Below are 13,333 nucleotides of genomic sequence, written 5' to 3' on the forward strand. Positions count from 1 at the left end.
GATTCATTTTGAGTTAATTTTGTATTACACACTGGTGGTGCAAGGTATGGCTCAGTAACCTCATACATGGTAAATGGATGTCCAGTTGTTCTGGCACCATTTTTTGGTAAGACTGTCCTTTCTCCACTGAGTTGTCTTTGCATCTTGGTCAAAAAACCAATTGACCGTATATATGTGAGTCTATTTCTGGACTGTATTCTGTTCCATTGATATACAAGTCTATCTTGATGCCAATACCTTACTGTCTTGATTCTAGTAGCTTTATAATAAACCTTCAGGTAAGGTAGTGTAAGTCCCCAATTTTGTTCTCATTCAGAGTTGTTTGGCTATTCTTTGTCCTTTGTATTCCTACATTAATTTTAGAATCAGTTTGTAACTTTCTGCACAAGAACCTGTGAGATTTCAAACGATTGCATTGAATCTATAAATCAATTTGGGACATTTTGATGTTGAGTCTTCTGATCCATAAATGCAGTATAGTTCCCCATTTTCTTAAGTCTTTAATATCTCAGATGTTTTGCTGTTTTCACTGTACAGGTCTTGCACATCCTTTGTTAGGTTTACTCCTAAGTAGTTCATAGTTTTTGATGGTATTGTAAATAGTCTTTCTTTTTCATTGTCCGTTTTTAGTTTATAGAAATGCAGTTGGTTTTGTATGTCGATCTTGTATTCTACACACATGTTTATAGACACATATATTGTTTTTATACTTTATTATTTTGTTTTTATACTTTATTATAAATAATAAAATTCTTTATTAGAGAATTTGTAGGCTTACACAAAAATCATGCAGAAAATACAGAGTTCCCATATATCCCCCATTACACACACAGTTTTCTCTGTTATTAACACTTTGCTATAGTGTGATACCTTTGTTACAATTGATGAAAGAATATTATAATTGTACTATTAACTATAGTCCATAGTTGACATTAGGTTCACTGTGTTGTACAATGCTATAGTCTTTTTTTAAAGAAAATTTTATTCTGGTGACATATAGAAGCTAAAATTTCCCCTTTTAACCACATTCAGATATGTAATTCAGTGGTGTTAATTCTGATCACTGATTATGTACTGCCATCACCACCATCCATTACCAAATGTTTCCCTTATACCAAAGAGAAAGTCATGACTTTATATTTAAAGTGCATGTCTTGTAGACAGCATATAATTGAGTCATAATTTTTTTTTTTAATCCAGCCTGACCATCTCTGCCTTTTAGTTGGAATTTTTAAGACTATTTACATTTACTGTGTTTATTCATTTGGTTGGGTTTAAGTCTACCATCTTGTTTATTTTCCCCACTACTGAGGCATGGCCCTTTTTAGTATTTAATATTTTTGTATTTAGTATTTAAACTAATTAGTATTTAAAATTTTAGTTTTAAAATTAGGAAATTCAACACATATTTATTAAGCATCTCACTTTAAAAATCATCAGAGAGGGAGGACTTCTACTTCTAGCCAAGATGGAATAATAGAGATCCGGTTTACCTTCCTGACTGAAACAACAAAAGAAAGAAACCGGACAAAATGCAACAATGGTTCTCAAGACAATATATCTGACAGTTGAGGACAGTGATACCTATGAGATTGGAAAGAAAACAAGGTGAGCTCTACAATTGCTCTGACTTATTACTTGAAGAATGTTTATAGTCTGTGGCAGAGGGAGAGGGAACCCAGCGAGGGATGGTAATTTCTCTGGGTTGAAGAGATGGAAGCCAAGGTGGCGAGAGTTTGCAGTGCAGTGTTGGAGAAGTTAACTAAGCCATTGGATTATTTAGTGTAGGTGCAGGAGAAGTCAGGACTAGAGAGAGAGATTTGGGGATCATCAGCATATAAGAACTATTTGAAGATATGGGATTAAATGAGATTGCTCAGGAAGAAAGTTTAGACAAGCAAAGAAGATTGAGGACCAAGCCTAAAGAACTCCAGCATTTAGAGGTAGAACAGGAGTATTTGAGTGTCATTGTGTTTGGCAAAATGATGATTTTGGAGTGCTAATTTGTTGGTTTTGATTTCTGTGCAATGAACCAGTTTTTGGTTTTATGATCTTTTAATTTTCTATTTTACTTATTTCTGCATATACTCAAGACATCCATGTGTAGTTTAAAGAATATTATAAAGACAGAAGCTGCATTACTCCCCTTTGTTTAAAATATAAAACATTTCTAGTATTATGAAAGAGCCTTCCTTATAACCCTTCCTGATTATATTTCCCACTCTCTCTCACAGGTAAATAATTATCCTGACTTTTTGTGCTTTGTTCCTTTGTGTTTCTTTACAATTTTACCATCTGTGTATGCACTTATAACAATAATACAGTAGTGTATTAGTTTGTCAGGCTTTATGACAAATACCACACAATGGGTTGGTTTAAACAACAGGAATTTCTTGTTTCACAGTTTAGGAGGCTAGAAGGCTTGCTTCCTGCTGGGCTATGTTGTGTTCTGTTGCTGGCTTGCTGTAATCCTTGAGTCTCCTTAGCTTGCATCTCTGCCTCATGTCACATGACGATATCCTCTCCTTTCTCTTCTACGTTCCTGCTGACTTAGCCTTTCTGTATGGCCTTCTCCTTATAAGGCCTCTGGTAATCCAGATTAAGACCCACCCTCATTCAGTTGGGCCACATCTTAACTAAAAATAACATTTTCAAGAGGTTCTGTTTATAATAGGTTCATACCCACAGGAATCCAGATTTAAGATTGAAGAACATGTCTAAATTCTGGTGTATAATTTAATCTACCACAATTATTTTTGCCCTTTGTACTTTATATAAGTGGAATCTTGAATTCAGTATTCTCTGTATGAGATTGTATCGATACCTATAACTTAACTCATTGCTATGTACTATTCTGTGTTTTTGTCATAAAATAGCATATTCAATCATTCTATTGCTAATGGATATTTGGATTATTTGCAATTTTCAGTTATTACAAATATTGCCGCTATAAATATTTTTGGACACGTTTTCTTGGGCACATATGCAAGAATTTTTCTAAGGTAAATATCCTGGAGTGGAATTGCTGGCTCGTAGGATATGTACATCTTCAACCTTACTACATAATGACAAGCTGTTTTACAAATTGTGCTAAATTATATTCCTGCCACCAGTGCACGAAAGTTCCCATTGTTCAATATCCTGGAACACTTGTCATTGCCAGACTGCTGTATCATGGTTTCTCATTGTGGTTTTAATTGTAATATATGTAGATCAATTTGGAGAAAATGACATTTTTGTAATAATTAGTCTTGCAATTTTTAAACATGACATCTCTCTCTGTTTTTGCTTAGGTCTTTCTTAATGTCTCTCAATGAAGTTCCATAAATTTCTCCATGATGGCTTTGTACAACTTTTTTTAGATTTTTTCTTAGGGACTTCATTTTTATAAAACACTGTCATAAATGGTATCTTTTCTTAAAATGTAATTTTCTATTTCTTCCTGATATACAGAAATGCAATTAATTTTCCTACATTGATTTTGTATACAGAAGATTACTAAATTGTCTTATTAATTCCAATGACTTATCTGTAGGTTCAATGGGTTTTCCATCTACATGTGTTAGTCTGGATCCTCAAAGAAGCAGACTGCAAGAAGGAATTAGATGTGCAAGAGATTTATTGCAAGAAACATCAGAGAGGTAAAATGTGAAGGGATTCATTCACTGTAGGCTGGGAAAACCAGCAGACCATGGTTCATGTCAGATCCTTGTTAAGAAGGGAGGGAAGGAAGGAAGGTTAGGTAGAAAAGTCTGAGGCTGCAGTGCAGTTCTGAGAAAACCTGGCAAAGCCATCAGGGAGTCCTTAAAATACAGTCACCCATCAAAGGAATCCTGCCTCCATGATTTTTTTTTATGAGAAATTGGCACTTAATTCATTGAGGCTCCCTTGTATATAACACATTGCTTCTCTCCTGCAGCTTTCAGAATTCTCTCTTTGTCTCTGACATTTCACAGTTTGATTGTAACATGGCGTGATGTGGAACTATTTGGATTTATGCTATTTGGAGTTTGTTCAGCATCTTGGATGTGTATATTTCTCTCTTTCATTAAAGTTGGGAAGTTTTCGGCCATTATTTCTTTGAATATTATCTCTGACCCTTTCTTTCTTCTCCATCTGGGACTCCTACAATGTGTATATTGGTGTGCCTGATGGTGTCCCACAGGTTTCTTTTTTTTTTTTTTCCCCCACAAAAACAAAGTTATAACACTTTCATAATTTAAATAGAACCAACTTCAGGTACATACATACACATACATAACAGGTTCCTTGGGCTCTGTTCACTTTTCTTCATTTTTTTTCCTCTTTCTGCTCCTCAGACTGAATGATTTCAGTTGTCTTATTTTCAAGTTCACTGATTTTTTCTTCTGTCAGCTCCAATCTGCTGCTGAATCCCTCTAAGGTATTTTTAATTTCGGTGACTGTCGTCTTTAGCTCTGTTTGCTTCCTTTTCATAATTTCCATCTCTATTGATATCTCTTTGCATTCATCATTTTCCTGATTTCCTTTAGTTCTTTGTCCATGTTTTCCTTTAGCTGTTTAAGCATATTGGGAACCATTTTTTAAAAGTCTTTGTCTGGAATGTCCTAGGTTTGATCCTTGTCATTGATAGCTTCTAATGCTTTAATCTTTCTTTGCTTGGGCCATTACTTCCTGTTTCTTTGTATGTTTTGTGATATTTTGTTCAAACCTGGATATCATCATATTTTAGTATGTTACCACTGGAATTTAGACTCTGAGGCATCTGTTCTTTAAGCTAGTATTATGACACAGCTTTCCTTGAATGCCAGGAGCTAAGAAAAATAAAGTAGAGGAAAAAGAATAGGAGAGGGAGGAGGAGGAGAAGGAGAAGGAGAAAGAAAACACCTTTCCTAGTCTTTGCAGATTGACTTGTGTGAGTGATCTCTTTCAGGGCTTATCCATATAATGAGTTTGGAGAACAGCACCAAGCCAAAGTTTAGGGGCCTCCAGGATCCTTTCTGCATGTGCCTCCCTTGTCTTGAGCCTGCACATGTCCCTATGAATTCCCCCTTTTACGTGGTTACAAATATCCCTTTTTCTTTAGAAAACAGTTTCCTCACAGTCCTGGGCACTGCGCTATGTGTCCTACAGCCAGTAGTCTCCTGTTCCAGGCAGCAACGGACTGCTTTTCCACAGCTTTCTGTAGGAGTGCTTGGTGAGCCACCTTCTACATGCAAGGCAAGTTCTGGGATTATGAGTCCTTCAGGCTGCCCCCAGACAGATTGGATCTGATTTACATGCTCCCAGTATGTGCATGAGGGCCACTTTCCCTGTTCCCTCCAAAAGCAGGATCAGGGATCTACACTCAGAGCACAGGCTGGCTCCTCTAGCTGGTGAGTAGATGGTAGAGGGACCAACCAGGGCATCATGAGATCCTATCATTTTAAGAAGACATTTTATTGATTTGGCTCTCAGTCTGTTACTGCAATCCTTTAACTTTTCTGGAGCTTTCAGAAAGATATTTCTGTCATTTCTTGCTGGTTGTCCAAAGCTTCTGTGGGGGGATGGAGCTCTGAAGTATCTCACTCCACCATCTTGGTCGGGATGACTGGCATTTGTTTTCTACAAGCCATCCCAGCAACAAGTTTGCTCCATCCACTGGGGTCCTTGCTAATGTGTTAAATCCCGTGTTCTGAGAAAGTGCCTCAAGTCAGTGAATGCTTACCTGTCCAATCTTATATTCCAGCTCCCTTGTTCAAGCACCTTCAAAATTAAATTCCAGGAGTACTCTGTTAGCTCCTGCAAGTACATTCTAGTTAATTTGTATAACTCTTGGGGGTAGGGTCTCTTTCCTCCTTTATCAGACTCACTAGGACCACAGTTGAAGTATGCTGGTATTTGGCCCTTGTTTTTGACCTCACAGCCAGGGAAAGCCTCCTAGAGGCTGCCTTCAGGAGGAAAGGCCTCTGAAGCATTGTCCAGCACAGTGAAAGTGCTAGGTCTTACAAGGTAGCCTGGGCCACCTCTGCAAACTCAGAGGTGTTTGAGGGGTTTGAGGGAGGAAGGGGAGTGTTGGGCCAACTGCAGAGCCATCATCATCAGATAACCATTCCAGGATTTCCCCACAGGACTCTGACCTTTACAGAACCAATGTGCTTTGGCTGAGCATTCACACTCTGAAGTTGAGCTGTGTCTGTTCTTCCACTGTAGGAGTAAATGTCCTCTATCACAGGTAGCCATCAACTGCTTATTAATGGCTCTCAGTCACAATATCCCCCAGCAAGCCACCAATACAACTTAGCAGTAACCAGCCAACTCCACTGTCTTTATAGGCATTTCACCCCCATATCTTTCTAATGCCTATGTCACTGTTCCTGCCACAGCATTCTTGTCCACTGGGAATTTTCCCAGGACAGAAATTTCCTGGTGAAATCTTTAGCAGTTGAGCCACCAATCTCTGTCCCACTAACCAACTGTGATGGACCTTTTCTCCCACTGGGTGGTGGACATGGTGTCACTTGCATAGTCTGAGGCCTCTGGGAAACAGATGCCAAGATGGGTTTAGTCAAGTGAGAGAGTGATGAGGGGAAAGACCTGGCATGAAAAATGGGTAAGAAACCAGCATAAGCTGAGAGAGTCATTGGGTCATGACCCGGGTCTGACTCTTGTGAAGGAGAAAGGGAAAGAAATGAGTTTGGGGGTAGAGTCAGACAGCAGTGTCATTCTAAGAAGGTTTGTCAAGCCAGTTAGGCCAAACTCAAGCCAAAGTCACCTGCCTGATGAGTTCCATAACTCCTAGGAACATGCCTGCCTGTGTATCCCTGCTGTGCTCAGCTGTGTTAACACAGTGCACAGCAGCTCTCTATGTGGATGTGTACATACACTCAAGTATATCTAGTATCTGTATCTATTTGTCCAGAGAAAATGAGAAAGCAAATGGGAAAAATTGTTAAAAATTGGTAAATCTTATAAAGATTATAGAGGAATGCTTTGAACTACTCTTGAAACTTTTCTGTATCTGAAATTATGTCAAAGTAAACAGGTTAAAAAAGAATGAATACATATACATATATACATACAAAACCAGAGATAAAGGAAAAACAGAGAAAATTAATTGTCAAATGTCCAAGATTTGATATCACAAACATATAAAAAGCTCTCACAAAATCGCACAAATCTCAATAAAAATAGATAGGCAATGTACAAAAGAAGAGAGATAGTTAAGAAATGTATAAAAATTCCCACTTCACTGCTAATCAAATATATTTAAATTAAGGTACAGTAAAATACTATATTTGTCTATGCAAGGCCTTTAAAAATGCCAGTCATGGCAATTCCATTTCTAGAGATTTTCTCTCATAAAATAATCAAACAGTTGCACCAAGATTGGGTTTCCAGGATATTCATTGCTACATTTTTTTCAGTGGGCAAACTAGAAATTTTCTATATGTTCAGCAACAGAAGTTTTGTTTTATAAATTACTTTATGTGCATATAGAGAGAATTACACATTAAAACAGGAGTTGTGGGAGTTATTTAGTATTTTTGAGACAATATTAAATGGATAAAAAACCAAACAGAGGCAGGGCAAGATGGCGGACTGGTGAGCTGTATGTTTTAGTTACTCCTCCAGGAAAGTAGGTAGAAAGCCAGGAACTGCGTGGACTGGACACCACAGAGCAATCTGTCTTTGGGCATACTTCATACAACACTCTTGAAAATGTCGAACTGCTGAGATCAGCGAAATCTGTAAGTTTTTGTGGCCAGGGGACCCGCACCCCTCCCTGCCAGGATCAGTCCCGTGGGAGGAGGGGCTGTCAGCTCCGGGAAGGAGAAGGGAGAACCGCAGTGGCAGCCCTTATCGGAAACTCATTCTACTGATCCAAATTCCAACCATAGATAGACTGAGACCAGACACCAGAGAATCTGAGAGCAGCCAGCCCAGCAGAGAGGAGACAGGCATAGAAAAAAAACAACACGAAAACTCCAAAATAAAAGCAGAGGATTTTTGGAGTTCTGGTGAAGACAGAAAGGGGAAGGGCGGAGCCCAGGCCTTGAGGCGCATATGCAAATCCCGAAGAAAGGCTGATCTCTCTGCCCTGTGGACCTTTCCTTAATGGCCCTGGTTGCTTTGTCTCTTAGCATTTCAATAACCCATTAGATCTCTGAGGAGGGCCCTTTTTTTTTTTTTTTTTTTTTTTTAATCCTTTTTTCTTTTTCTAAAACAATTACTCTAAGAAGCCGAATACAGAAAGCTTCAAAGACTTTCAATTTGGGCACGTTAAGTCAAGAGCAGAACTAAGAGAGCTCTGAGACAAAAGGTAATAATCCAGTGGGTGAGAAAATTCACTAAACACCACAACTTCCCAAGAAAAGGGGGGTGTCCGCTCACAGCCACCATCCTGGTGGACAGGAAACACTCCTGCCCATCACCAGCCCCATAGCCCAGAGCTGCCCCAGACAACCCAGTGTGACGGAAGTGCTTCAAATAACAGGCACACACCACAAAACTGGGCGTGGACATTAGCCTTCCCTGCAACCTCAGCTGATTGTCCCAGAGTTGGGAAGGTGGAGCAGTGTGAATTAACAAAGCCCCAGTCAGCCATCATTTGAGCAGACTGGGAGCCTCCCTACACAGCCCAGCAGCCCAGAACTGCCCTGGGGGGACGGCACTCACCTGTGACATAGCACAGTCATCCCTCAACAGAGGACCCGGGGTGCACGGCCTGGAAGAGGGGCCCACTTGCAAGTCTCAGGAGCCATACGCCAATACCAAGGACTTGTGGGTCAGTGGCAGAGACAAACTGTGGCAGGACTGAACTGAAGGATTAGACTATTGCAGCAGCTTTAAAACTCTAGGATCACCAGGGAGATTTGATTGTTAGGGCCACCCCCCCTCCCTGACTGCCCAGAAACACTCCCCACATACAAGGCAGGCAACACCAACTACACACGCAAGCTTGGTACACCAATTGGGCCCCACAAGACTCACTCCCCCACTCACCAAAAAGGCTAAGCAGGGGAGAACTGGCTTGTGGAGAACAGGTGGCTCGTGGACGCCACCTGCTGGTTAGTTAGAGAAAGTGTACTCCACGAAGCTGTAGATCTGATAAATTAGAGATAAGGACTTCAATAGGTCTACAAACCCTAAAAGAACCCTATCAAGTTCAGCAAATGCCACGAGGCCAAAAACAACAGAAAATTATAAAGCGTATGAAAAAAACAGACGATATGGATAACCCAAGCCCAAGCACCCAAATCAAAAGACCAGAAGAGACACAGCACCTAGAGCAGCTACTCAAAGAACTAAAGATGAACAATGAGACCATAGTACGGGATATAAAGGAAATCAAGAAGACTCTAGAAGAGCATAAAGAAGACATTGCAAGACTAAATAAAAAAAATGGATGATCTTATGGAAATTAAAGAAACTGTTGACCAAATTAAAAAGACTCTGGACACTCATAGTACAACACTAGAGGAAGTGGAACAATGAATCAGTGACCTGGAAGATGACAGAATGGAAAATGAAAGCATAAAAGAAAGAATGGGGAAAAAAATTGAAAAAATCGAAATGGACCTCAGGGATATGATAGATAATATGAAACGTCCAAATATAAGACTCATTGGTGTCCCAGAAGGGGAAGAAAAGGGTAAAGGTCTAGGAAGAGTATTCAAAGAAATTGTTGGGGAAAACTTCCCAAATCTTCAAAACAACATAAATACACAAATCATAAATGCTCAGCGAACTCCAAATAGAATAAATCCAAATAAACCCACTCCGAGATATATACTGATCACACTGTCAAACACAGAAGAGAAGGAGCAAGTTCTGAAAGCAGCAAGAGAAAAGCAATTCACCACATACAAAGGAAACAGCATAAGACTAAGTAGTGACTACTCAGCAGCCACCATGGAGGTAAGAAGGCAGTGGCACGATATGTTTAAAATTCTGAGTGAGAAAAATTTCCAGCCAAGCATACTTTATCCAGCAAAGCTCTCCTTCAAATTTGAGGGAGAGCTTAAATTTTTCACAGACAAACAAATGCTGAGAGAATTTGCTAACAAGACACCTGCCCTACTGGAGATACAGCTTAAATTTTTCACAGACAAACAAATGCTGAGAGAATTTGCTAACAAGACACCTGCCCTACTGGAGATACTAAAGGGAGCCCTACAGACAGAGAAACAAAGACAGGACAGAGAGACTTGGAGAAAGGTTCAGTACTAAAGAGATTCGGTATGGGTACAATAAAGGATATTAATAGAGAGAGGGAAAAATATGGCAAACATAAACCAAAGGATAAGATGGCCGATTCAAGAAATGCCTTCACGGTTATAACGTTGAATGTAAATGGATTAAACTCCCCAATTAAAAGATATAAATCCGCAGAATGGATCAAAAAAAATGAACCATCAATATGTTGCATACAAGAGACTCATCTTAGACACAGGGACACAAAGAAACTGAAAATGAAAGGATGGAAAAAAATATTTCATGCAATCTACAGCCAAAAGAAAGCAGGTGTAGCAATATTAATCTCAGATAAAATAGACTTCAAATGCAGGGATGTTTTGAGAGACAAAGAAGGCCACTACATACTAATAAAAGGGGCAATTCAGCAAGAAGAAATAACAATCGTAAATGTCTATGCGCCCAATCAAGGTGCCACAAAATACATGAGAGAAACACTGGCAAAACTAAAGGAAGCAATTGATGTTTCCACAATAATTGTGGGAGACTTCAACACATCAATATCTCCTATAGATAGATCAACCAGACAGAAGACCAATAAGGAAATTGAAAACCTAAACAATCTGATAAATGAATTAGATTTAACAGACATCTACAGGACATTACATCCCAAATCACCAGGATACACATACTTTTCTAGTGCTCACGGAACTTTCTCCAGAATAGATCATATGCTGGGACATAAAACAAGCCTCAATAAATTTAAAAAGATTGAAATTATTCAAAGCACATTCTCTGACCACAATGGAATACAATTAGAAGTCAATAACCATCAGAGACTTAGAAAATTCACAAATACCTGGAGGTTAAACAACATACTCCTAAACAATCAGTGGGTTAAAGAAGAAATAGCAAGAGAAATTGCTAAATATATAGAGACGAATGAAAATGAGAACACAACATACCAAAACCTACGGGATGCAGCAAAAGCAGTGCTAAGGGGGAAATTTATAGCACTAAACGCATATATTAAAAAGGAAGAAAGAGCCAAAATCAAAGAACTAATGGATCAACTGAAGAAGCTAGAAAATGAACAGCAAACCAATCCTAAACCAAGTAGAAGAAAAGAAATAACAAGGATTAAAGCAGAAATAAATGACATAGAGAACAAAAAAACAATAGAGAGGACAAATATCACCAAAAGTTGGTTCTTTGAGAAGATCAACAAGATTGACAAGCCCCTAGCTAGACTGACAAAATCAAAAAGAGAGAAGACCCATATAAACAAAATAATGAATGAAAAAGGTGACATAACTGCAGATCCTGAAGAAATTAAAAAAATTATAAGAGGATACTATGAACAACTGTATGGCAACAAACTGGATAATGTAGAGGAAATGGACAATTTCCTGGAAACATATGAACAACCTAGACTGACCAGAGAAGAAATAGAAGACCTCAACCAACCCATCACAAGCAAAGAGATCCAATCAGTCATCAAAAATCTTCCCACAAATAAATGCCCAGGGCCAGATGGCTTCACAGGGGAATTCTACCAAACTTTCCAGAAAGAACTGACACCAATCTTACTCAAACTCTTTCAAAACATTGAAGAAAAGGGAACACTACCCAACTCATTTTATGAAGCTAACATCAATCTAATACCAAAACCAGGCAAAGATGCTACAAAAAAGGAAAACTACCGGCCAATCTCCTTAATGAATATAGATGCAAAAATCCTCAACAAAATACTTGCAAATCGAATCCAAAGACACATTAAAAAAATCATACACCATGACCAAGTGGGGTTCATTCCAGGCATGCAAGGATGGTTCAACATAAGAAAAACAATCAATGTATTACAACACATTAAAAACTCGAAAGGGAAAAATCAATTGATCATCTCAATAGATGCTGAAAAAGCATTTGACAAAATCCAACATCCCTTTTTGATAAAAACACTTCAAAAGGTAGGAATTGAAGGAAACTTCCTCAACATGATAAAGAACATATATGAAAAACCCACAGCCAGCATAGTACTCAATGGTGAGAGACTGAAAGCCTTCCCTCTAAGATCAGGAACAAGACAAGGATGCCCACTGTCACCACTGTTATTCAACATTGTGCTGGAAGTGCTAGCCAGGGCAATCCGGCAAGACAAAGAAATAAAAGGCATCCAAATTGGAAAAGAAAAAGTAAAACTGTCATTGTTTGCAGATGATATGATCTTATATCTAGAAAACCCTGAGAAATCGACAATACAGCTACTAGAGCTAATCAACAAATTTAGCAAAGTAGCGGGATACAAGATTAATGCACATAAGTCAGTAATGTTTCTATATGCTAGAAATGAACAAACTGAAGAGACACTCAAGAAAAAGATACCATTTTCAATAGCAACTAAAAAAATCAAGTGCCTAGGAATAAACTTAACCAAAGATGTAAAAGACCTATACAAAGAAAACTACATAACTCTACTAAAAGAAATAGAAGGGGACCTTAAAAGATGGAAAAATATTCCATGTTCATGGATAGGAAGACTAAATGTCATTAAGATGTCAATTCTACCCAAACTCATCTACAGATTCAATGCAATCCCAATCAAAATTCCAACAACCTACTTTGCAGACTTGGAAAAGCTAGTTATCAAATTTATTTGGAAAGGGAAGATGCCTCGAATTGCTAAAGACACTCTAAAAAAGAAAAACGAAGTGGGAGGACTTACACTCTCTGACTTTGAAGCTTATTATAAAGCCACAGTTGCCAAAACAGCATGGTACTGGCACAAAGATAGACATATAGATCAATGGAATCGAATTGAGAATTCAGAGATAGACCCTCAGATCTATGGCCAACTGATCTTTGATAAGGCCCCCAAAGTCACTGAACTGAGCCATAATGGTCTTTTCAACAAATGGGGCTGGGAGAGTTGGATATCCATATCCAAAAGAATGAAAGAGGACCCCTACCTCACCCCCTACACAAAAATTAACTCAAAATGGACCAAAGATCTCAATATAAAAGAAAGTACCATAAAACTCCTAGAAGATAATGCAGGAAAACATCTTCAAGACCTTGTATTAGGCGGCCACTTCCTAGACTTTACACGCAAAGCACAAGCAACAAAAGAGAAAATAGATAAATGGGAACTCCTCAAGCTTAGAAGTTTCTGCACCTC

This window comes from Choloepus didactylus, chromosome 12, assembly GCF_015220235.1.
Source record: "Choloepus didactylus isolate mChoDid1 chromosome 12, mChoDid1.pri, whole genome shotgun sequence".
Lineage (NCBI taxonomy): Eukaryota > Metazoa > Chordata > Mammalia > Pilosa > Megalonychidae > Choloepus > Choloepus didactylus.